We start from the raw sequence: 23,752 nt of genomic DNA, 5'->3' as shown, positions 1-23,752 counted from the left end.
CCGCGCTCGCCGCGCTGCCCTCAGTGGGAGGACGCTGGAGGACAGCGGTAACGAGCACGAGGATGCTCAGAGTTCGCGCCTTAGCGGGCTGAAGGGCCGGGCAGAGCGAGCAAGCGGGGTGAGCAGCCACGCATGGAAGGGGCCCGGGCACCGTGCCAGCCGCTGGGCCTCGAGGGCCTGCCCGAGTCGCTGCGCCACGGCCGCTCCCGCCGGGCCCTGTACCCAGGCCGACCGCCGCCAACAGGTCCGATGTCCATGAGCTTGGGGAGCTTCGAAGCCTCCGCACTTGCTCTCCGCAGGAAGACAACCGGATTAACCCAGGCCTTCCTGGCAGAAAACAGGATCAGAAGGGTACCTAGAAGGCGAGTTGGATAATTCTCAGTAATTCTAAATCCCCCGCGCGGCGAAGAATTGATCCAGCGGTGGACAGGAAGTGCTCCCACCCGAGCGACGGCACAGCAAGCCCAGCTCCACCGGCCGCGACGGACAGGCCAGCGCCCAGCGCCTGGACGCAAATCGAGGACGTCGGCTGCCGGGTTAGCAGTCTAGAAAAGCAGCTGGAGCTGAAGTAGACTGAGGAAGGCAACGCAGACCGGAGTGGAGATTGCTGTCACAGAAAAGCAAAAGCAATGGAGATGCTAAATGACACCCAGAGCTGGTTCCCCGAGGACTTCGGTGAGACCGATCCACCTCCAGGGCGGCTGAGACCCGAAACAGGAGAGAAGACACGGCTCACCCATACTGGGAGTGACGGAGAGCTGATGGGAATTCGATAGGTAGCAGAGACGACTATAACCAACGTTATGCAGTAGAGTCAACAATCCAATGAGGTAAAACCATTCCTGAGACATACTGCTGAACATTCAGGGAGAAACAGACGCCCCCATCCAAGAATTTACATGCATCTTAACAACCCTCCTACAAAGGAGATTTCTGGCCAGGTGGCCTCACTGGAGAGTCCTGCCACACACTTGGGGAAGAGCACACCTTTCCACAGACGCTTGCAGAGACCTGAGGGGAAGCGGGACTCCCCAGTTCATCCCGTGCGGCCAGCGTCGCTCTGCCACCAAACCACCGCAGGGAAAGAACTCACAGACCAACGCTCTTCATCCAGACACATGCAACCTCTGAGCACGGTCGCAGCAATATGAAAGTACGGTCGTGCCAGGGTGAGGGTTAGTCCAGGAACACAAGGCTGTTTAACACCTATCAATACAAGTCCCCTTAGAAACAGAGAGAATAGAATAAATGGAATATAATAAATAATTATCTCAATAGATGCAGAGAAAGCATTTGAAAGCATTTATTCTAATGAACACTCTCAGCAAACGAGAGAGGAAAGCACACCCTCCCTGTGGAGGGACACCTCCGTAGAACCCACAGCAGCGGCGTCCCGAGTGACTGAAGGCCGAGCGCCTCCCCGAGGCTCAGAACAGCGGCGAGGACAGCTCCCTTCATCACTGTACCGAACGTCCCGGTGGCTGGTCAGGTAGGAGGAGAGGTAAGTGGCACCCAGACTGGAAAGGAAAAAGTAAAATTCTCTGTATTTACAAATAAGATGATTATCTCTGCAGATATCCTATGGAATCCACCGAAATGCACCTATAATACATGAGTATGAAATAGGTGAAGGATGTAAAATAAATACATACAATTATACGCTAGCGATGGACAGCCGGAAACTGAAGTCGAACACACATATGTACTGTTATACTTTATGACAACACTGCAGGATAAACACTCCGGGACACATCCGTGAGCAGATGTGCAAGACCTGTGTGCTTGCTGAGGAAATTAAAGAACAAATAAATGAAAAACCCAACACATTAATGATGCTGAGACTCAATATTGCTAAATTCTTCCCAAATTAGCCTATAAGTTCAAGTCAATGCAATTTCAATCAAAATCCTGGATGGCTTTTTTTTTTTTGGTAGAAATTGAAAACTTATCTTAAACTTTATTTGGAAATGCAAAGTATCCAAATTAGCCACATAGCTTTAAAGAAGGACAACATAAATGCAAGATTTAGCCTGCTTAATTTCAAGGCTTGCTATAGAGATCTGGTAAAGAAAACCGCGTGATGTCGTCGCAGGGTAAATAGAATACACACAGTCCAGGAATAGAACCACATATATGCTGTCTACAGATTTTCTAAGATGCAAAGATAAGGTAGTGAAGAAAAAAAGAGCCTTGCAACCAATGTTGCTGGAACAATTTATCTCCTGCAAAAATTAATGTGCATCCATGTCTCACACTACGCAAAAAAAATACCTCAAAATAGATTGTAGCCATAACGTAAAATACAAGACTATAAAAGTTCTAGTAAAAAAATCACTGGAGAAAATCTTTGTGACCTTGAGTTAGGTAAAGGTATCTAAAATTTGAGAGCAGAAGCAGGATCCATAAAAGACAAGAATTCAGTTCGTTCAGTCGGACGCCGTCACAATGAAGAGTGTGCTTGTCGAGACAGCAGACGTCACAGACCGGGAGAGAACATTTGCAGATCACATCTCTGAGCAAAGGCTTACACGGTCAATGAAAAAAGGACTCCCAAAGGCATTAGTAAGAAGTCAAACAACCAAATGCCAAGTGGGCGAAAGGTTTGAACAGATGAGCCACCAAAGAAGAGAGATAGGTGGAAATGGAGCGCACGAGAAACGACGTGGTCAGGCTCGGAGGGAGCGGAATGAGGACCCCTGCAGGTCTGCCGACCGGCTGCAGCAGAAAGCCTGACCACACCAAGTGCTGGTGAGGACAAGTGGAAGGACGCCCACGTGCAGGTGCTGCCGCCAAGCCCGCCTGGCTCCGGGACAGTGGTCTTCAGCGGACAAGCAGCCCTACCTAAACACCGTGAACGGGACAAGAGCCACTGCACTCCGCCGAGCTATGATTTGCAGAGAAGGGGCACTCTGCTGTGTCCACGTCCATTTGAGGAGCAGGACTGCTTGTTAAGTAAGGAAAACATCCATCCTTCCTTTTCAAACTAACTTCTCAGCTTCGTGCCCGAAAGCGTCGCATTGCAACAGTAGAGACTGGGGAACTTCCCTAAGTCGTGGGCTTCTGAAGCCTTGGAACGGCTCGTTCAGGGGATGGACAGATGCAGGACCTTCTCCATTAACTGCTACATGAGAGGCTGGAGCTCGCATTAGCAGCTCGCTGTGCCGAAACGAGAGTTAATTATGACTTGTGGCTCCTCCACGCGAGATGGAAACCATATGTGCTTACGGTTTCTTGTTGAAGTTGCAGGTGAGAAATTTAAAATCTCCTTTTCTTAAGCTGCCTCTGTCTCGGAGAGCAGCAGGCCTGGGAGGGACGTCAAGGGCCCTGCATGGAGGGTTCACGGCAAGCCAGGCCTCGCCTAGGAATTCACCGCACTAATTAGTCATCACAAGAGGCCTGCAAGTCCTCAACCGCTGCCTCTATTTCATAAATGAGGAATTTGAGGGTCAGAGACCTCAAGCCACTTGTCCAAGATTCAAGAGTGAATCTGAAGATTAAACCAATATTTTCTGATGTGCGTCAGAACATTCCCCACACTCCTGTGGTTCTATATTTAGACTGCGTGAAAGAGGTCTGGGAAATGCGTTAACCCATTTGGAGACAAGTTTGGTACGTTCTCACTTGTCCTAGAGGGTCAGGGAACAACCACAAGACGTGGAATTGCGGGGTGGGGGGAGCACCAGGAAACCCGTAGCCTCCTTGTAACCCCTTCATCCTCTTTAATTTCTCCTACTGGTATTTCTATAAAGTTTGTTTCCCCAGTAAAACTGTAATTCTTAGGACATGCATGGATTTAAACATTTTGTCTCCTAAAGAAAAATCTGCTTCCCGTGCGTGTACTTCATAAATATTCTCATGTATCCTCTTCAAGATGCTCTGTGAGGAGCATTTATGCCCTTTTATGTGTGATCAGGAATTGCTTCTCCTAATAAGCGCCTTCTCTTTCTCACCACGTGAGAGTGTAAGCTAGTGTCTCTCTATCCCGTGTTACTTCTCCGTTAGGCATTTTCGCTTCCAGCAATTGGGCTTTTCAAAGAGATTTTATTTATGGACAAATTCTTTTCAGATGCTGTGTATTATTCTTTCTGATAATAGTAACTTGAGACTTTTCTTAAAAAGTATTTCAAAGGTTTCATGAATTCAGTCAGTAACATGCTTAGGGCAAATACAAAGTTTGGAAAGATTTTTTAAACAATCAGTCCAATGCAGACAAAGGAGCTATGATTCAGGCTATAAACGTGGGCGAGCCTTGAGAACATGACGCTAAGTGAGAGAGGCCAGCAACAGAGACCGTGGATTGTAAGATGACATTTGTATGAAATGCTCAGAGTAGACAGATCTGCAGAGATGCAGAATAGATTAGTGGTCGTAGGGGCTGGAGGGGAGGGCTCTGGGGGGAGTGGAACGGATGATCATGGGTATTGGCTCTTTAAGAATAAAAATGTTCTGAAGTTACATTGTGGTTGTGGTTGCAGAAGCCCGAGCACATGCTAAAAACATTGACTTGGATGGCGTGTGCATGATAGCTCAATGCTGCTATTAAAATATTGATGTGTGGTATGTGCAGTGTATCTCAGTACTGCTATTAAGTACTCAGTTACCAAAAAAGACATTGCTCCATGTAATTTCAGTATTTTTGGATCTACTGGAAGTTCCTGAATGAGATCTAATCAGTAAGGTCTATTCAATACATTTCCATTGAATTTGAGTTTTACATAAATTTGAGTTAAATTTATAAATTCTTTTCAAATTTTGTCAGGTCTTCAAAAGGTGTGAATTCTAGTTCTTCAACTAATTGTGTGTCCTTGAGCAAGTTATTTACCCTTTCAAGCCTTATATTCTTCATCTGCAAAGGAGGCTAATCCCTCCACCGCCCCGCCCGTCACACGGATACGCCAACGCACACGCTCACAGGACCAACGCACGGAGCTTTCAGGGAAAGGCTCGTCAGGAAGACAGAAAAGAGAAACCTGCTTTTGCATATAACACACAATGACTGTGAGACGTGTACACACATGTATGCTATGAGAAGTAATCAATAAAAGAAAACAATAAAAAATGTTTATTGTAGCTTCTTAAGAATCTTTGGGATTTAAGGTTTCTCCAGGGATGGTCAGAACACCCGGAACTCCACGACGCTTCTCTCTATAGAGATGGGTCTCAGAAGAAGCAAAATCATAATGGAGGGGATAAAAATAAAAAGCGACCCAATCCATGCCGTGAAAATCACCTTAATTAACAGTTTTGTGAGAATTATGTGTCGATTATCACTTCCACACAAGATGACAAATTTTTGATCAAGCAAAGCTGAGTTTATCTGATTTACTGTCCCAAGGAGAGATACCACCTGGCAGAGTCTTAGTTTACGGTGTCAGAAGGAGAAAGACCCTATCGGTTGCAGTGACTGGGGCTGGACAGTTTGCGCTGTGCTAACTTGGCGCTGGTGACACACTGAAGCAAGAGTCGTGAGAGGGTCTTCGTGTGAACGCTGCTACTTGACAAATGACTGCCTTGCCCATGCTGGCGACTTTAGTTCAAATGAGCAAACTGTTTCTCTTGATAAACTGGTTTACAGGAATTTCTTAAAACAATCACTAATGCTGCATCTAAAATATCACTGCAGGGCTGAGCGGAGATACGCTGGAAACCTACGGGTTTCATTACCAGACACCAGAAGAGTCTGGATGGCACCCGAGGGAAGTGAGAATAAACCTGAGTTGTTTAGATCGAAGGAATCAACTGAACTATGAGACTGTTTAAACCAGAAAGCAGACCCATAACAAGAAGTGACGGGATGAGAAAGGCATATTACCGACAAGAACGTTAGCAGGCATCATCGTTGAGAGGTAACTAGTGTCTGTTAACAATACAGAATCTTGCACAAGCAAAAAGTAATGAAAATCCACACAAAAATTGAGATTAAAAGCATGCAGATTAAAACATGACAATCTTTAGATCCAGCCTTCTGGAAAATATTCAGTGGATCCTGGTTGGAAACTATTTACTTCTTACAAACTTATTCTACATCTGAAGGTCTTGGGGGTAAGGTGTCTTCTCCCCAAAATCATCTGTTCCACCCTAAAATTTCCTTGGGAAGGTGATCCAAGGGATTCAGGACCAAACCCTCTGGCTCTTCATCTGGAAGACAAGTGCCAGGGGTCTAGGCTCTGGAGTCCAACTGCTCTGCTTGCGATCGTTGGCAACTGACAAAGTTGTTTCCAGCTTGGGTTCAAGTCCTGTTCTTTTCTTTTCACTCGTTTGAAAAGACAAGATCTCCAAGTTCTAGTTAGTAGAAGCTTCTTTGGAGCATATGGGAGAAAAGGCAGACTGTAACCATTGGCTAGCAGACTGAGTATAACACACAGAACTCTTTGAAGGACTTTGCTTTGTTTGCCTGAAGTAAGGTCAAGTTGAAAATTGGGAGGTGAACCCCTTACATGATAGGGAAACCTGGACGAGCTCCTATGGTGAGAGCTCACGGCTGCCGGAGGGTCATGAGCCTGACCGTTCTCCATCGAGGAGACTGAAGAGCACCGAGTACGCAGGTGGTGTGAACTCTGCAGGCTGGTGGGCACATCTAGCCAAGGAGGGTGGTGGGCATCCGCGTGGCAGGTCGCATTCAGAGCTCTGTAATGACAATCCAGCAACCATGGGGAGATTGACTTGTTCTGCACGTAGCGAAACAATACGATCACATGTACTCACGTTGTTGCCTTTTTTAATGACAGTCCGTAGATCTCTGACAAGTCAAAGTTCCAATCAGTCCGAGAAAAATCAATGACCAGGATGTCGTCCAACCTCGTAATCCAGAGTGATTCTACGCGACCCTCAAAGGAGCCCTGGGGCCCGGGCTCTGGTGCATTTCCCATTTTCTCAGTTTTGCTACTAATCCACTCTCAGCAAGTTTAGTAAAATGTCCTCACCCGTGCTGCCCGAGTGGCCCATCCATCCAGGTAATAGGTAATTTCATGTGTGTCTGCAGGATTTCGCCTGAGATCCTCTGGCGCCACCACGCGGCTGACCTGACAGCCCCTCAGGTTGTCGTGACCTAATTTGCTGCCAGACTCTTCCCACCATCTCTTCCAGAGTTCCGCAGCCAACGCTGTGAGCTGGGTTATCATTTGTAATACAGTTAGATTCGTCTGTCAGAGTCTGCTTTCCATCTTGGCTCCCTTCAAGTCCTGACGGATTTTTTTTAACTTTGCATGCAATAAATTTTACTTGTGCATTTCTACGGCATTTGACGAATAGGTAGTCATGTACCCAGCACCCAGCACCACAGGGACGATTCCACTGCTCCAAGCATTTCCCTGCTTGGCCTGTCTGTACTTAACGCCTTCCCAAACCCTGAGAAACCACTGATCTCCTTTCCATCCCTATATTTTTCACCTCCTCCAGAATGTCATATAAATGGAAAAATACAGTCTGTAGTCCTGGGGTCTGGCTTCTCTCGCTCACCAAAACGGAGCTGAGGCTCACGCAGCTTCCTGAATCAACTGCTCACTCCTTTTCAGTGCCTTGTTCTGCCGGGCGAGCAGACCGCTGCTTATCCAATCTCTGTTAAAGGACAACTTGGCTGTTTCCCATCTGAGGTGTTATAAAGTAGATAGAAAGGTTTATAAACAGCTTTTTGTGGGAATGTAAGTTTTCCATGCACTTAGGTGACGAGGCAGCTCTGGGCTCTCCGGACCGTGCGGTGAGCCCGCGTTGGTCGTCACAGGAAAGAGCAATCTGTTGTCCAGGCTGGCGTTACTGCTTCCGCTGTCCCGCCAGCACAGACCTAGAGTGCCTGCGGCCCCACACCCGCGCCAGCATTTGGCATTGGCACTTTGACGAAAGTGGATTTTAGCAATACTTATTGCTGGGGGGTGCGGGGGAGAGGGAGAGGAAGGCAGAGAGGGAGGGAGAGGGACAGAGTTCTGGATACAAGTCCTTTATTAGATTTGTAATTGGCAAATCGTTTTTCCAAGTCCCAGGCTTATCTTTTCGTGATATTTACAGTGTCTTTTGCAAAGCAAAAGTTTAAAAAAAAAATTTTTTATTAAGTCAAATTTAGCAAAATTTTCTTTTATGGTTCATGCTTTTGCTATGACACATATCTACAAACTCATCCCCAAAACCAAGGCCATGCAGATTTCCTCTGGTGCTTTGTTTTGGGACTTTTGTAATTTTTCATTTTACATTAGGTCTATCCTGTGGCTTGGCTTGATTTTTGACATGACTGTGGGAGTGCAAAGTCTCTACCTGGTAGTGTTTGCACAACTCAAACATTTTATTTTTGGGGAGATTTGTTTTTCAGGAGCAACATTTCTTCCAGGAGCCGGAGAAGTCGCTGGAATAAAATGACCCTCGTCTCCCCCACCCAGCCTCTAATCCCAGCAGCACCTGTGCAGCGACACCCTCCAGGAGGATAGACCTAGCGGGAGGATGGGGCAGGGCTGGCCACCCCCTGTGAGCCTGACACGGGGACTGTCCCCAGAGCCGTCCCTCACCTGCTGTACCTCAGAGCCCGCATGGAGCTTGTGGTGAGCTCTTCTGCGTGTCCAGAGGTCCTTAGCTGTGTGCCAGCTGCTGTAGGACTGAGCTGTAAGGACGTATGTTTTCCCACACAACGCAATTCCACTGGAATCAGCAACAGAAGGCAACTAAAGTAATTGCACCTCACCCTCTGTCATTACTGAGAAGCAGAAGCACAGTGGAAATCAGAAAATATTTGCAATTGAAAAATAATCAAAACATGGCCCATCACAGCTGGTGGACGCTGCTGAGCATTGCTGGGAGAAATCGGTGTAACACTGTCGCGTAGATGACAGAAGCAGGACAGTTGCAGATAGAGGATCTCAGCTCCCAGTCCCGGAAGTTAGAAAAAGAACAGCAAGTGAGCTCACAGGGGAAGGAAGGGAAATGTGAGCTAAGATGAGAAATGAGCAGATAGGAGTTTCCAGGGGCACCATTTTCCTAATTAAAGACCAACCAGCTCTTTTTTTGACTCTGGCACTTCAGTGTTCCAGGCACTGGTACAGCTCTGAACACAAGGTGCACAGTCCACCGGGGCGTTAGACCAGCGCATCAGTAATTCAGCACAAGCACAGGAGAGCAACACTTTCAGGAGGGCAACAGTTTTCAGAAGGCTGACAATGCAGCAAGTCACGTGTGAGCCGCCCGCCGGTCCGGCAGGTTTCGTGAGCGGGCATCGGGGAGCAGGTGCAGGGCCTCGCTCCGTGTGCGCGCCTGACACTGGGCTGCGCGCCGGCGTGATGCCTGCACCACAAGTCCGCGGACCCCTTCCCATCTTCAAGAGCCAATGTGCGGTCGTGCGGTCTTCCCGTGACCACCCCGGCCCCACGCCCCCCGGCCCAGGAAGCTGTGCAAGCGCAGATGCAGACAGGGGAGGTGAGTAGCGGTCCGTGGCGGGTAGTTAGCACCGCGGGTGCAGTGCGGGCCTGCTCCTGCCGCCACCGCCGTGAGTACCCGGGGTTCGGAAGGGGTCGGGAAGCCGCTGGAGATTCCTGTCTTGGGCCTGACCTGAGAGCGGCTGGGTGCTTGGGGAGGGACGGTCCCGCACGCGGAGCAGCTATACAACTCAGGCAGGACAGGAGTCCGAGGCACGGGGGCTCCTCCTTCACACCTGACATCCCAAGTCGCGCACAGAGCATTGTTTTCTTTTGACACCATTGCTCATCCGGTAACAGTCTCCGATTGGGCTGCCTACACTTGCAGGACCGCTGCGAACTTAGCAGGTGCGGGGCGGGCAGGGCGGGCAGACCCCCCCCCCCCCCGCCCCATGCGGGGCCTGCGGGCCTGTGGCGGTGTGAGCTCCCCTCGCTCGGAGCCCACCACGGGGCAGGGGAGCGTCCAGCCTGCTTCCAGGGGGCGAGGCCTTCCTCCCCGGCTCCGAGCGGCAGCGGCAGGGAGCCAGGGCTAACCCAGCTCCGCGGCTGTTGTGAAATGCAAAGGCTCGGTTTTAGAATGTTTTTCAACATAAAGTCATGGGAATGGAAGTTCAAGCACCAAAACAAAGTTATATAAGAGGAATAATAAATTAAAGATGTCCAGCGGCAGCTGCAGGAGGAAAACAGGCCCACGCAGGCTCCCCACCCCCTGGTGGGGGCCACAGTCCGCCGAGGGTCGGTGAGCGCCTGCCTCCCGGACCTCGCAAATCACCGCTGAAGCGTTTGGACAAGAGTTTAGATAAGCAGAGAGAATGAACTGTTTTAGCTCATTTTTTCACAATTGGCTCAGCAAACAAAAGAAAAACACTGCGAGCGTTTGCGGCCAAGGCTGTAGTGACCAGGGCAGTGATAACACTCCCCATTGCCTCAGCTCTCGTGACTCAGGGAGGTCGCAGCACGAAAGCACCCAGGGCCAACTCCAAAGAATGTGTGTTCAATTCCGTCCCCTCCCGTGCTCCAATGTACGAAACTTATAGCTGCTTTGAAGAGATGACACACTTCGGTTGTATGTTTCATGACATTTTAAAGGAGTGAGTTTTTCCAGTCCCTGCCCCGCCGCTGTGGACTCCTTGAGTCTCGGCAGTTTGCTCTCGCAGCTTTTGTTTACTCGTTTCTAAAGGGAAATAAAAATAGTGCCTACCTCACAGGAATGGCATGCATATTTATGGAAATAATGCATCAAAAACATCTGGGTATGGTGCTTTCTAGTTGAAAGATCTTGGTAGACTGAGCTTTCTTGCAGGTTACGGCAGTGTCGAGCAAGTCACTCACTTTTAAGTTGTAGGTTGAGGTCTAATAAGCCAGGATACAGGGGAGCAAGAGTGTTGGGGTGGGAAGGGGGTATTGCAACTTTAAATACAGTGATTCAAACCTGGGACTGAAGGTGTCCCTGATGGTTGTGCTTGGAAAGTGCAGGGAGTGGTCCATGCAGATGCTGGCTGGTCTGGGCAGAGAGCAGATGCGCGGTATTGAGGTGAGAGCATACGAGTAGGAAAGGGACTACCTGGCCAAAGCAGAGAGAACAAGGGACACAGTAGGGAACAAGGGGCCCCCGCTAACTAGCTAACTGACCACTAACAACAATGGCATATTCTATGAAGGTGTGGTCAGATCCAAGGTGAATCACCCTGTGTCAAGGTCTGAAGGGGGGAGGGGAAGGCACAGTTACTAACCAATGAGACCCAGGCTCCTGATGAATCACTGGGCATCAGTAAAAACAGGTCCTGCCAACCCCCGATGGAGAGAAAGAAAGGACAGTAGCCCACCTTTGCTCTTCTCCTCATCCTATTTCTGGTATCACCCATTTTAACCAAGCCAGAGGGAAAGGGACCCTATAGATACAGGTCATAAAGGTCAGCCTCCTGGGCACAAAAGGGCGAAGGGTGGGGAGTTGAACAAGATGGACAAGCAGAAAATATCCAACATTAGGAACATGAGAGGTTTTTTGGGGGGGGAGGGGAGAGTACATAAAGTCTTGCAGATACTGCAATGGATTTTCCTCAGAGAAGGGGAAGTCAGAGGAGCCCGAGTCGGGGAAGTGAGTATGTCTGACTTAACTTCCAGCAAGGTCATTCTGGCTCCCGTGTCAACAAGGTCAGAGGACGAGGCAGGGAGAGCAGTCAGGGGCCATCACACTAGTTAAATGTTAGACAATTATGAGACGTTCAGGATGGCTTGGAGTAGGTTGTCAGCACTGAAAATTCAGAGATGTGGTCAGATTCTTGAAATGCTCTAGTCGCAGCACAGCTGGATTTGTTGATGGACTGGATCTGGGTGATGAGGGAGAGAGGGGCCAGACGATGGCTCTGGGAGAGTGACCTGAGCACCTGGAAGGCAGCTGTGCTCACTCACAAATGCGAGATGTCCCCAGGAGGGTTGGCTTGGTTTGGGGAGAAGATCACAGGTAGGTTTGGACGTATTCAGTTTGGACTATATCTATGTCCAAGCAGGGGTTTCAGTGAAGAATTTCCATACAATCCTGGGATTTAAGGAAAAGGTTGGGTCTTGAGATATGAATCCTGGAATAATCAGTGAGATGGAAACTAAATCCCTAAGAGCTGGAAGAGCAGGTGGATTTGTATGTAAGAGCGTATGCATAGTGTACAGCTGGCACCTTATAAGTTGTCAATATCGTTCTTATTCTTAATTCTTTCTTTTCCTTCATTTTTCTGTTTTAGGATTTGTCCATTCTATTCCTTTGCTGAATTTTACCTTGACTTTGTGTAAGACTGTAGCTTAAACTATATCTTGGACAGAACTTCTGATCTGGAGAAAATGGTATAGACTTGTTTCTTCCTGCTCTTGCCATGAAGGACAACTGGAAACCCTGGAAGTCATGCAGGAAGTGACCAGAGAACTTTGAGGTATGGCTAGAGAAAGGGAGGGTGGTTTGTTACCCCAGGACTGGAGGAAGAGAACAGCATAGGGCATCTTATATACCCACACTGATCTGAAGAATTTCCAGACCCCAAGCCTAACACCACAACAAAGTCAAGAGAGGCTAGTTCTTCCCCTGGTTCTGACAGCATTTCCTCCCCATGACATGCCAGGTGAGCATGGCTCTGCCAGTGGCAAGGAGGATAGACTCAGAACCCTGCCAACAGCCAGAGCCACCCTACCTCCTCACTGCCTGACGTTCCCCTCTCCTACCAAGAATACAGGGCAGTATTGAGCCACTGGCAAGAGAGGCCTGCCATGCCAAGTGGCTCAGTCCTGGATCCCCTAAGTCTCCAGGGCCTAAAGCTTTCCCCTCCTCACCAAGAGACAGAGGGGATCCAAGGGACACCAGCACCGGGGTCCTGTCACAACTAACACCCAGCTAGAAAAGTAACTTTGTTCCAGTGGATCTGAGGATTCTCATTATCTCTGACATGCAAGTGGCAAACATCATCATTCCAGGAACCAGGACAACTCAGCTTGAATATGAAGGCAATCAATGGATGCTGAGACCGAGATGAGTCAGATTTTGGAATCATCTGACAAAGATCTTAAAGCATCTGTCATTTTTAAAAAATGCTTCAGAAAACTATTACAAATTCTCTTAAAACAAATGAAAAAAGAGAAAATGCCAGCAATGGGAGTTTTAGGCCTTCAGTCTTGATGTCTGTTACTAAGCTGCATCTATAAACTTCATAGGTATCAAGGCTATAATTCTCTGAACTTTTTGGCAGCAGAACCCTCTCCTCTATTTTTAATATAAAATCTTGCATAGAATTTTAGGATATAAGAAAGATAAGACTGGTGCTCTCTTTGGTTGAAGAGGATGAACAGACCCCCTTCTGTCTGTTTTTCTTGAGCTCCACCTGGGCACCTGCATAGTCTCTTCTCTGGTACACAAAATTCTGTATATAATAAGAAATTATCTCAACTTGGTTTTATTCACATAGTGCTGAATTAGTAAACATTCCAAAAAGATTTTAAAGTGAAGGTAGTCAGAAGCAGCACGGTTGGTTCTATGATTTAATATTGAGTTAGTGGCTGGCTTATTATAGCATGAACTCATACATGATAGACATTCTGTACGAATAAATAATTGTAGCTGGATATAAAGAAAAGACAAGATAAAGTTGTCTCAGCAGAGACATAGAAGTTATACAACAGATCCAAATGGAAATTATAGAACTGACAAAACATAATGACAGAAATTAGAAACAAAAATCACTGGATGGGCAATAGTTGAGTGGCAATGACAGAGGATAGATTCAGGGATCTCAGGACAGAGAAATAGAATTCACCATCTGAACAGAGAAAAAAAGACTGAACAAAAAGTGAGTAAATGAGTAGTCTAGGGACCTGTGGGACTCCAATGGAAGATCCAATGCTTGCATCATTAGCGTCCCAGAGGGGGAAGAGAGCAGGGCTGAAGGAGTACCCAAGAAATAATGACATCCCAAATATGGCCAAAAAACCAAGACAAACAAAACAAAAACACAAACTTACAGATTCAAGAGATTGAAAAATTCCAACAGAATAAAACCAAAGAAATCCACACCAAAACAAATAATTAAAATTCTGAAAACTAAAGACAAAATATCTTGAAAGCAGCCAGAGAGAAACAACACATTGCTTATAGGAAAACACCAATTCAAATGACTGGATTTCTCCTCTGAAACAATGGAGGACAGAGGGAAATAGTATAATACCCTTCCCTTTCCTCCCCTCTCATTTCCTCCCCTCCCGCCTTCCTTTCTTTCTTTCTTTCTTTCTTTCTTTCTTTCTTTCTTTCTTTCTTTCTTTCTTTCTTTCTTTCTTTCTTTCCTCCCTCCCTCCCTCCCTCCCTCCCTCCCTCCCTCCTTTCTTTCTTTCTTTCTTTCTTTCTTTCTTTCTTTCTTTCTTTCTTTCTTTCTTTCTTTCTTTCTTTCTTTCTTTCTTTCTCCCCTTCCTTCCTTCCTTCCTTCCTTCCTTCCTTCCTTCCTTCCTTCTTTCTTATTTTTAGCACAACACTTTTAAGTGATGAAGAAAAAGAACTATTAACTGCAAATTCTGTATCTGAAAAAAGAACTTTGAGAAATTACGTGGAAATACATATTCAGATGAAGGCAAAGTGAAAAGAATTTATCACTAGCAAGTCTGTGCTTAAATTCTGGCTACAGGAAAGTTTTTAATTTTAAAGAAAATAATAAAAGAAAACAGGATGGAAGAAGAAGCAACAGAAAGATCAGGAATACAGGCATAGGCATCTATATTAAACTCATATTCTCATGAATTCTTTAAGTTAAATTGATAATTACAACACAAAGTATAACTCCATCTGATAAACAAGACAATAATATTTAAAAGCAGGGAAGGGAAAGTCACATAAGTAAAAGCGAAGTTTCCACATTTACTCAAAGTGGTAAAGTGTTGATACCAGTAGAGTGTGATAAGCCATCTGCACATATTGTAACATCCAGAGCAGCCACTATGAAAAGTGTACAAAGAGATTCATTCAAAAATACTATAAATAAATTAAAATGGAATGCAAAATAATGTTCGAGTAACACAAATAAGGAAGAAAAACATTAATAGGAATAAGAAACAACAACAACAACAACAAATGGAAGCCAAAGCATAAAATGACAGCGATAAGTTGAAATAATCACATTAAATATAAATGGCCTAAATACACCAATAAAGACAAAGATTGGCAGAGTGGATAAAGAAATCACCCAACTATATGCACTTAATAAGAAATTCACTTCAATTTCAACATAGCTAGTTTGATAGTAGAAAGATGGAAAAAGATATTCATCAAACCATCAATTTAAAAAAAGCAGAGTGGCTATATTAATCATCTGAAAAAGGAGGCTTTAGAGTGAAGAAAATTACTATAAATAAAGAGGAACATTATATAAAAGATCAAGAAATCAATCCACCAAGAAATCATAATGATCCAAAATATGTATGCATCAAACAACAGAGTCTCAAAACACACAAATCAACAATTATAAGACAAATAATTACAGCATAATGATCTAATATACAGCCTGGTGACTACAGTTAATAATTATATGCTTGAAATTTGCTAAAAGAATAGATTTTAAGCATTCTCACTACAAAAAGAAATAGGTAACTATGTGAGGTGGTGGATATGTTAATTATCCTGATTGTGGAAATCATTTCACAAAATAGATGTATATGAAATCATCACATTGTACACTTTAAATATATACAGTTTTATCTGTCAGTTATACTTCATGAAAGCTGGAAAAACAGATTAAAGAAAACAACTGAGAGAGCTGAAAGGAGAAATGGTCAGGTCCATAGTTACAATTGGAGATTCCAATATTCCCTCTAAGCAACTAACAGAACTAATAGAGAAACAGCTAGGATATATAGATCTGAACAACATAATGAATCAACAGGATCTGATTGACATATATAGAACACAGCACCCAACAACAATATAATTGTTTTTTACAAATACCATGAAATATTCATCAGGATAGACTATATCCTGGGCCATAAAAGAAGCCTCAAGAATTGAAAATAATAGACGTCAAACAGATTATGTCTCTGGCATAATGGAAGCAAACTAGAAACAATAACTGAAAGTTGACAGGAAAATCTCTAAATACAAGAAAATTAAACAACAGGTTTCTAAATAACCCATGGGTCTAAAAGGAAGTCTCAAAAGAAAACTTAAAAATAAATAGATCTGAATGGAAATGAAAATAAAACATGTAAAAGTATGTGAGATATCCCTGAAGTGTTGCTGAAACGAAAATGTATAACACAAATTGTTTATATTAGAAAATAGTAAAGGTCTCAAATCAATAATGTAAGTTCCTACCTAAATGAACCAGAGGAAAAAAGAGCAAAATAAATCAAAAGCAAGTGGGTGAAATGAAATAATAAAGAACAGAGATCAATGAAGTTGAAAATAGAAATTCAATAAAAAAATCAATAAAACCAAAAGCTAGTTCTTTGAAAAATCAATGAAATTTATTGTGTAGCATGACTTATGAAAAGAGAGAATTGTTGGAGAGGATGTGGAGAAAGGGGATCCCTCCTACATTGTTGGTGGGAATGCAAGTTGGTACAGCCACTCTGGAAAACCGTGTGGAGGTCCCTTAAAAAGTTAAAAATTGAGCTACCCTATGATCCAGCCATTGCACTACTGGGTGTTTACCCCAAAGATACAGACGTAGTGAAGAGAAGCGCCATATGCACCCCAATGTTCATAGCAGCAATGTCCACAATAGCTAAATCGTGGAAGGAGCCGAGATGCCCTGCAACAGATGACTGGATTAAGAAGTTGTGGTCCATATATACAATGGAATATTACTCAGCAATCAGAAAGAATGAGTTCTCAACATTTGCTACAACATGGACAGCACTGGAGGAGATAATGCTTAGTGAAATAAGTCAAGCAGAGAAAGACAACTATCATGATTTCTCTCATCTATGGAACATAAGAACTAGAATGATCAGTAGGGGAAGAAAGGGATAAAGAAAGGGGGGGTAATCAGAAGGGGGAATGAAACATGAGAGACTATGGACTATGAGAAACAAACTGAGGGCTACAGAGGGGAGGGGGGTGGGGGAATGGGATAGACCGGTGATGGGTAGTAAGGAGGGCACATATTGCATGGTGCACTGGGTGTTATACACAACTAATGAATCATCGAGCCTTACATCGAAAACCGGGGATGTACTGTATGGTGACTAACATAATATAATAAAAAATCATTATTAATAAAAAAAAAAAAAAGAAAGAAAAGAGAGAAAACACCAATTAGCAACATGAGGAATAAAATAAAGTCCATCATTATAGATCCTACAGCTATTAAAAGGAAAATAAGGGAATGTAATAACCAATTTATGCCCATAAATTCCACAACCTGGAAGACATGAACCAATTCCTTGAAAATTACAAAATACAAAATCTCAACAAAGATGAAATACATCATTTGAATAGTACTACAACAATTAAAGACTTTTAATTTGTAACTAAAAAGCTCTCCAAATAGAAAAATCTCCAGGCTGATTTCACTGGAGTTCTACCAAACATTGGAGAAGAATTAGCACCAATTGTACACAACCTCTTTCAGAAAATGAAAGAGGGAGGGATACGTCCCAACATATTTAAAAGGCCAGACATCTCCTGATACCAAAACCAGAAGACAGTACAAAAAAAAGAAAACTGTAGCTTAAGGTTTCACAAGAGGAATCCTGAAGCTTAGCAGCAGAATGTTTTAACATCTTTTACCCTTCCCAATTTATATGCAATTGTTTCTGTGTACTCTAGTTTTTACTTATTTTATTTTCTCTAATCCCAAGAACATTATTATTTTATTATGTTTACCATATGTTTGCTGACATTTACCCACATAAATTATCATTCTTTTTCCTCTTTATTCTTTTTTTTTTCTTCATTCAGTGATTATTTTTTCTTCTTGGGTGTGTCATTTAGCACTATCTTTAACAATATTCTACTCAGAAGTGACTTTTGTTGGTCTTAAGTGTCTTTATATTGTCCTTGTTCTTCAATCTAACTTTGGTGGGCACACTATTCTCAGTTGACAGTTCTTTTCTTTTGGAACTTTGAAAATTTTATTCTTCGGTCTTCTAAATTTCATAGTTTCTATTTAGAAGAGTCTTCTGATAGTCTAAGTTACTATTTCTTTTAAGATGCTGTTTTGTCTCCCTAGCCACGTTTAAGATCTTCTCTTCGTGTTTGGTGCCCTGAAACTTTATTAGACTATAGCTAGGGGTCTTTTTTGTTGTTGTTGTCGTGCTTGGTATATATTCGGCTATTAACTCTTCCAACACATTGCTTCTATTCCATGTTTTTTATTCTTCTGCCTTGCACTCAGTTTAGATGTACGTTAGAATTCTTCAGTCTAGGGGCGCCTGGGTGGCACAGCGGTTAAGCGTCTGCCTTCAGCTCAGGGCGTGATCCCGGCATTGTGGGATCGAGCCCCACATCAGGCTCCTCCGCTATGAGCCTGCTTCTTCCTCTCCCACTCCCCCTGCTTGTGTTCCCTCTCTTGCTGGCTGTCTCTGTCTCTGTCGAATAAATAAATAAAATCTTTAAAAAAAAAAAAAAGAATTCTTCAGTCTACTTTTCATATCTTTCAACCTCTCTTTCACACTCGCCATCTCACTCTAGCTCTGGCTACTTCTTGTGCGAATTCTGCAGAGCCGTCTTCCATTTTACTAATCTCTCATTCATTTTAACTAATCACCGAGTTTTTAATTATAATGATTTTATATTTCATGTCTGAAAGTTTTATATTTTTAATTATGTCTGGTTATTTTTTATAGTCTTTTCTCCTTGGTCTCAGTGTTGTTCTGGCTCCTGTGACTCTCTTTCATGGTGGTAATTTTTTTTCAGCGGGTTTGGTTAAGTTTTAATTGTGAGCTTGTATGTGTGGTTCAACTTAATAATACATAGGGACACTAAATGGGCTGATGAAATGCTCTCCTTTAAGATTTTATTTATTTATCAGAGACAGAAAGAGAGATCACAAGCAGGGGGGGAGGGGGAGAGGAAGAAGCAGGCTCCCCTCTAAGCAGGGAGCCTGATGTGGGACTCAATCCCGGGTCCCTGGGATCATGACCTGAGCCAAAGGCAGATGCTTAATCAACTAAGCCACCCAGGCACCTGAAATGCTCTCCTTAAAGAAGATTTGCATTTACTCTTGTTAGGAGCCAGGGAACACTGTCGGTTTAGGAACAGGCTTGGAGGTTCAAATTTTAATGTAGAATTTATCCTTTAGAGCCAACCCATGAGATCACTGTGGGCAAGGCCCAGCTTCATATATGTGCCTGCTGGTCACTGATACTTCAGGACCAACTTTACATATGTCACATTTTTCTTACTACTGATGTTTAGTTTCCAAAAACTAAGTACCATGACTACAAGAGCATGCTTAAAAAATGGCAGCCATTCCTTCTTGAAAAAGCCAGGAGACTAGAAGCCTAGTGAAGTGAGCCTTGTTCTACCTTCTGTGTTCTAGGGTTCTGGGGGCACTGTGATGACAGCTTCAGGGTCCTGAGGGGAGAACTGGGTGTCTGTTGTACGTGGAGTCAATTATAAATTTGCATGGGATCGATATTGTCTTACCTCCTCTATTAGTGAGAAATAGTTAATAAGTGGCCTTTGTTAAAACATAACACATTTTCTGGGAATAAAAATCCTTTTTAGAATCCTGACAAGTTCCGAGGAGCATTACAAAGAGCACATGAAGCGTGCTGTTTCAAGTCTTCACGCTAATGATGTTTGCACGCCTTGGTTCTAAGTAATGACACATGTCGTCTGTGTCCACTTGCAGTTTGAAAAAACTTACTGTAAGCTAAGAAGACTATTAAAAGATGGAGAAAACCAGATGGTTTTATTTATATAACTTTACATGAAAAAAAAACTAAGAATAGATTTTTTTGTCATTTGGATATTTGTTTGTGCCTCTCCCCGGTTTTTCCTAATAATAATTTTATGATTGATGGGTCAGTGTTAATGGAGGATTTTGTGTCTGGGTCTTGCCAAAGCAAAAGAACCTTGCATACCTGACAACAAGGAATCTGGTTCACCAGTTTCCCTTCCATATAAGCAGGAACCTTGGTACTTACTTCCTATCCCCCTCCTCTCTGGCAGAGACCACTGGGGGTATTGATTACAGTTCGGGCTACATTCGCACTGACCCAGGAACTCTGGAACAAGCCTGTGGTGCTTGCATATGCAGTGTCGTGGTGATCCTAATTGAGCACCATCTGGGATTCAGACACAATTGACCATATCTGGAAAAGTGATGGGATGAGCCTGCTAAAACCCGTCTTGGAAGAGTGTGAGTACCTCCTGGGAGAGAACTGAACCGAAGGAAGTGAAACCAGGCATGAAAACTGAGTCCCAGTGAACAGGTCTAAGTAGCTAGGGCAGGCGGTCCCCAGGTGTGAAAGCTCGGTTATGGTGTGTTTCCCTTGGTCCAGCTCACTTGCACTCGCACCTGCCTTTGTGGGAGCAGAAGTGCTCCATGAACGAAGATGGAGACAGCTGGGACAGAGATTGCAGGCAGATGTGCTTTGAATATGCCTTTAAATCTAGCCCCTTGGCCTTCCACCTAGAAATCCAATCACTGCAACAGTTACCACCCCAAAGCAAAAGGGGCACCCGCATCCTCTCTAGCAAGACAGCATGCTGTGCAGAGAAGACCCCAGATGACTTTCTGTGGCGTAAAGAAAGCCATTTCTGCCCCCAGTCAAAGCTTAGCGTGTGGTGGCAGAAATGTGATCTTGTGGCTTAGACAGGAGTCAGCAAACTTTCTGCAAAGGGCCAGGAACATGTATTTTAGGCTTTGCAAGCCATATGGTTTTGGTTGCGACTACTCAGCTCTGCTGCTGTAGCTGGAAAGCAGCCACAGACAGCACGTAAGGAAACGGGTGTGGCCGCACCGCAGCGGAACCCAGAGCGCAGTGCCAACCCCTAGCCTCCAGGACAGATTCTGGAGCTACCGATCCCGGCACTGTCAGCGGTGGGTGGCTGTGGGTGGGTTTCTGTCTGTAAAGTCTGCTCCATCACTGACCGTGTCTCAGTGTCCTGTGAGGTTTGAATGACGGGCAGGATGGGGTGGTGGGGAATGTCACTCCCGAGGTCTGAGATCGTAAGCGGCTCTGTGACTTCTCAGTATTCCGTGTCCTTGACTGTATAATTGAGATGATGAAGATAGCAGCACTCACTATCTGAGAATTTGTTGTGGGAGAAATGAACTGGAGTATTTAATGCCACGCCTGGTTTCTGTCATGAAAGACGGTAAGTAGAAGAGAGGGAACATGGCAGGGAAGGTCTCTTCTGGCCTGGAGAGGACCTATGTGAGTGTTAGTTTAGGGAAACAATCAGAGCAGGATGGGGAGGCGGATGGCTTATGACCCATCAGGGGCTTTGAGAGCCATGCCAGCCCAGGTGAAAGGCAGTGTGTCCTGCTTGACAGGAGGACACTTAGCTTGGCACTCGCGAGTCCCTCTGATGCCATGTGTGTGGGACTCTGCCGTCAAGAGAAACAACCTCTCCTGCCAACTGCCTTGTGCCCCCACAGCAAGACCAGCCGGCCCCGCAGCATAGCTGCTGGGTCCCTGCTGAGCCAAGGTGCTGGGTGGAGAGCACGGGCAGAAAATCGGAAGGAGGTGTGGCCAGTAGGAGCCGGAGGAGGGATGGAGTCGGCAAAACATGTGTCTTGAGCAGTCCTTAAGCCAAGAGAAGGCACCCCCTGCTTTCACACTAAATGCCAGCAGAGTATTAGGCAGATGAGAGGAAAAGGCCACTGCTTGAGAATCAAAGGGCACAGCTGGGGTGCCCCCACCTGCCTCCGCCCCAGGTGCTGCTTACCTCGAGCATCTGTGGGAGCCACTCTTGGCGGCGGGAGGAAGGGGGGACGGCGACTGTCTAGGTGGGTCCCCGGAGAGACTAAACTATTGGGTTACATTGTAAGCTGGATAGAAGGACAAGACTGTCGAAGCTTCCGTTTCTAATCCCAGCTTCCTAATCCCAAGGCTTATGAGGAAGATGGAATCAGTCTTGAGCCTAGTAAAGGGGCTACATACTCTCAGTTTATTCAATCTGAGTAAATTTTTTGTTTCTTCTTCACGACTTACACTTACACTAACATAAGTTTAGGGTACAAACGGCAAGGCTGTGGGACTCTCCTGAGAGTGACTAACACAGAACAGGGAAGAAGGCGTTTCCATTAGGACTTGGCAACAAAGCCGCCTTAGGCTCTAGACCTCCAGGGCTTCTGAGCTCCAGTGCGTAGGGGGAAACTTACCGTGTAGACACAACCTTGCCCTGAAACATGGTCAGAAGTTAGGGTGGCATTGTGTGGTTTAAAGATGGTTGGTCCAAACTGTTTCCAACCTCCTATGAAAGAGACATGTTTGCAAGATTCCTTAACTCCAGTAAAATTTGTGCTTTGATTGTCACCATGACCATGTCTCCATTCACAGATTAGCAAGGCATCATGTGTTATTCTGATGCTATGATCTTGTAATCATACACATGGTGTGTGATGCTGGCCCTCCCCTTCTCTCTTCAGTGGTTCCTGGAGGGACCATGTGTGATGTAGAGGGTTCCTTGGCCGTTGATGGAAACCATGACTCTGGTGTGTGTTATCCATGGTTGGTCAGAGGGACTAAAGGTTCTATAGAAAACACCACAGCATTCATGCCACCGCCCAAGTGGGATCTGCTCGGAGCCTCAACTCTAAACATAAAGTGAATCTTCTCCTCGGAGAGGGTGTGAATTGCCATCTCCGTAATCACAAACACATGAGAATTCCACAAAGAGAACTCGCAACTCAAAAAGACCCATTTACTAAGCCAAAGACACAGAAAACTGGAACAAGACAGAGCCACCATCTTGAAGAGCAAATTATAAAGAAGGAAAGACCCACTCAAGTCACCTGACTAACAAGCTACTATATAAAGGCTGCACTCGGAATAAATATATGGACAGTAGCCGAGAACTTTCTGTCATTTCTACGAAGAGAACCCAGGCTGAAATGGTCAAAACCATGAGTGCCCCACACATGCCGTCACCGTTACTGAAGAACCCAAGGTCACCAGACACATGAGTCCATCACTTAAACATGCACAGTGCAGAGGGACATACAAGCCTTTGGGTGCGGGATGCACTCTCATTAGATTATCTAGAATCAGGCAGATCCGGGCTTACAGAAACCTTCTACGGATTTTTCTTGAGAAACTAGACTGAGTGGATTATCCCTGAATATTACAAATGCATTTTTAATGGAGAAATGTGTAAATGCAATAACACAAAGCTGAGTAGTCCTCCGTCATTGTTTGTTGTTACAGGTTCGGTCTACATCAGGGAACGCATCCAGGATCACCAGTGTGAGTGACAGAGGAGTAGACCACACATGCATGCCTAGCAGGCTGTCTCTTGCTGGTGTGAATGTTCGTTTTCAAAGGAAATTTCCCATGGCTTTCCTTATACTCCAGGAGAATAGAGCCGTGTCTCCCCTCCTTACACAACGGCACACCCTGCTCCTGCTGGAGGGGATGTAGCAGGACGTACTCAGTAAATGTTTGTTGATCGAACAACGGAGAAGAGGAGCTGCCTCATAGACATGGGTCATAGGTTAGGCTTTGTAATTCAAAATTTGTACAAGTGAACTTTTAATGGAAATTTTGGAGCCTCTCCTGAAAGAAAGTGGTGAAAGCTTGAATCCACAAAGATTTTGGTCCAAGTCAGATAACACAATGAGCCCCAAGCTTGGGGGTCCATGATGGGCAGTGCTCCTCTGGGGTGACGGTCAGAGACAAATGACACAATGACAGAAACATGCTGAGTGTCCTTCCACAGACGG

At 45.0% G+C, this 23,752-nt stretch overlaps 1 long non-coding RNA gene across 1 annotated transcript; it reads left to right on the top strand.

Moving 5' to 3' along the window:
• Positions 1-8,897: 8,897 nt before the first annotated feature.
• On the top strand, positions 8,898-23,229 carry LOC123775445 (uncharacterized). Its single transcript, XR_006775071.2, has 3 exons — positions 8,898-9,393; positions 12,131-12,316; positions 20,032-23,229. It is a non-coding gene; the product is annotated as an uncharacterized LOC123775445 (long non-coding RNA).
• Positions 23,230-23,752: the final 523 nt, after the last annotated feature.

Source organism: Ursus americanus, chromosome 11, assembly GCF_024610735.1.
Source record: "Ursus americanus isolate L20-20 chromosome 11, mUrsAme1.1.p, whole genome shotgun sequence".
Lineage (NCBI taxonomy): Eukaryota > Metazoa > Chordata > Mammalia > Carnivora > Ursidae > Ursus > Ursus americanus.
Note: the sequence above shows the minus strand (reverse complement) of the source record. Positions and strands in the feature narration are given on the sequence as shown.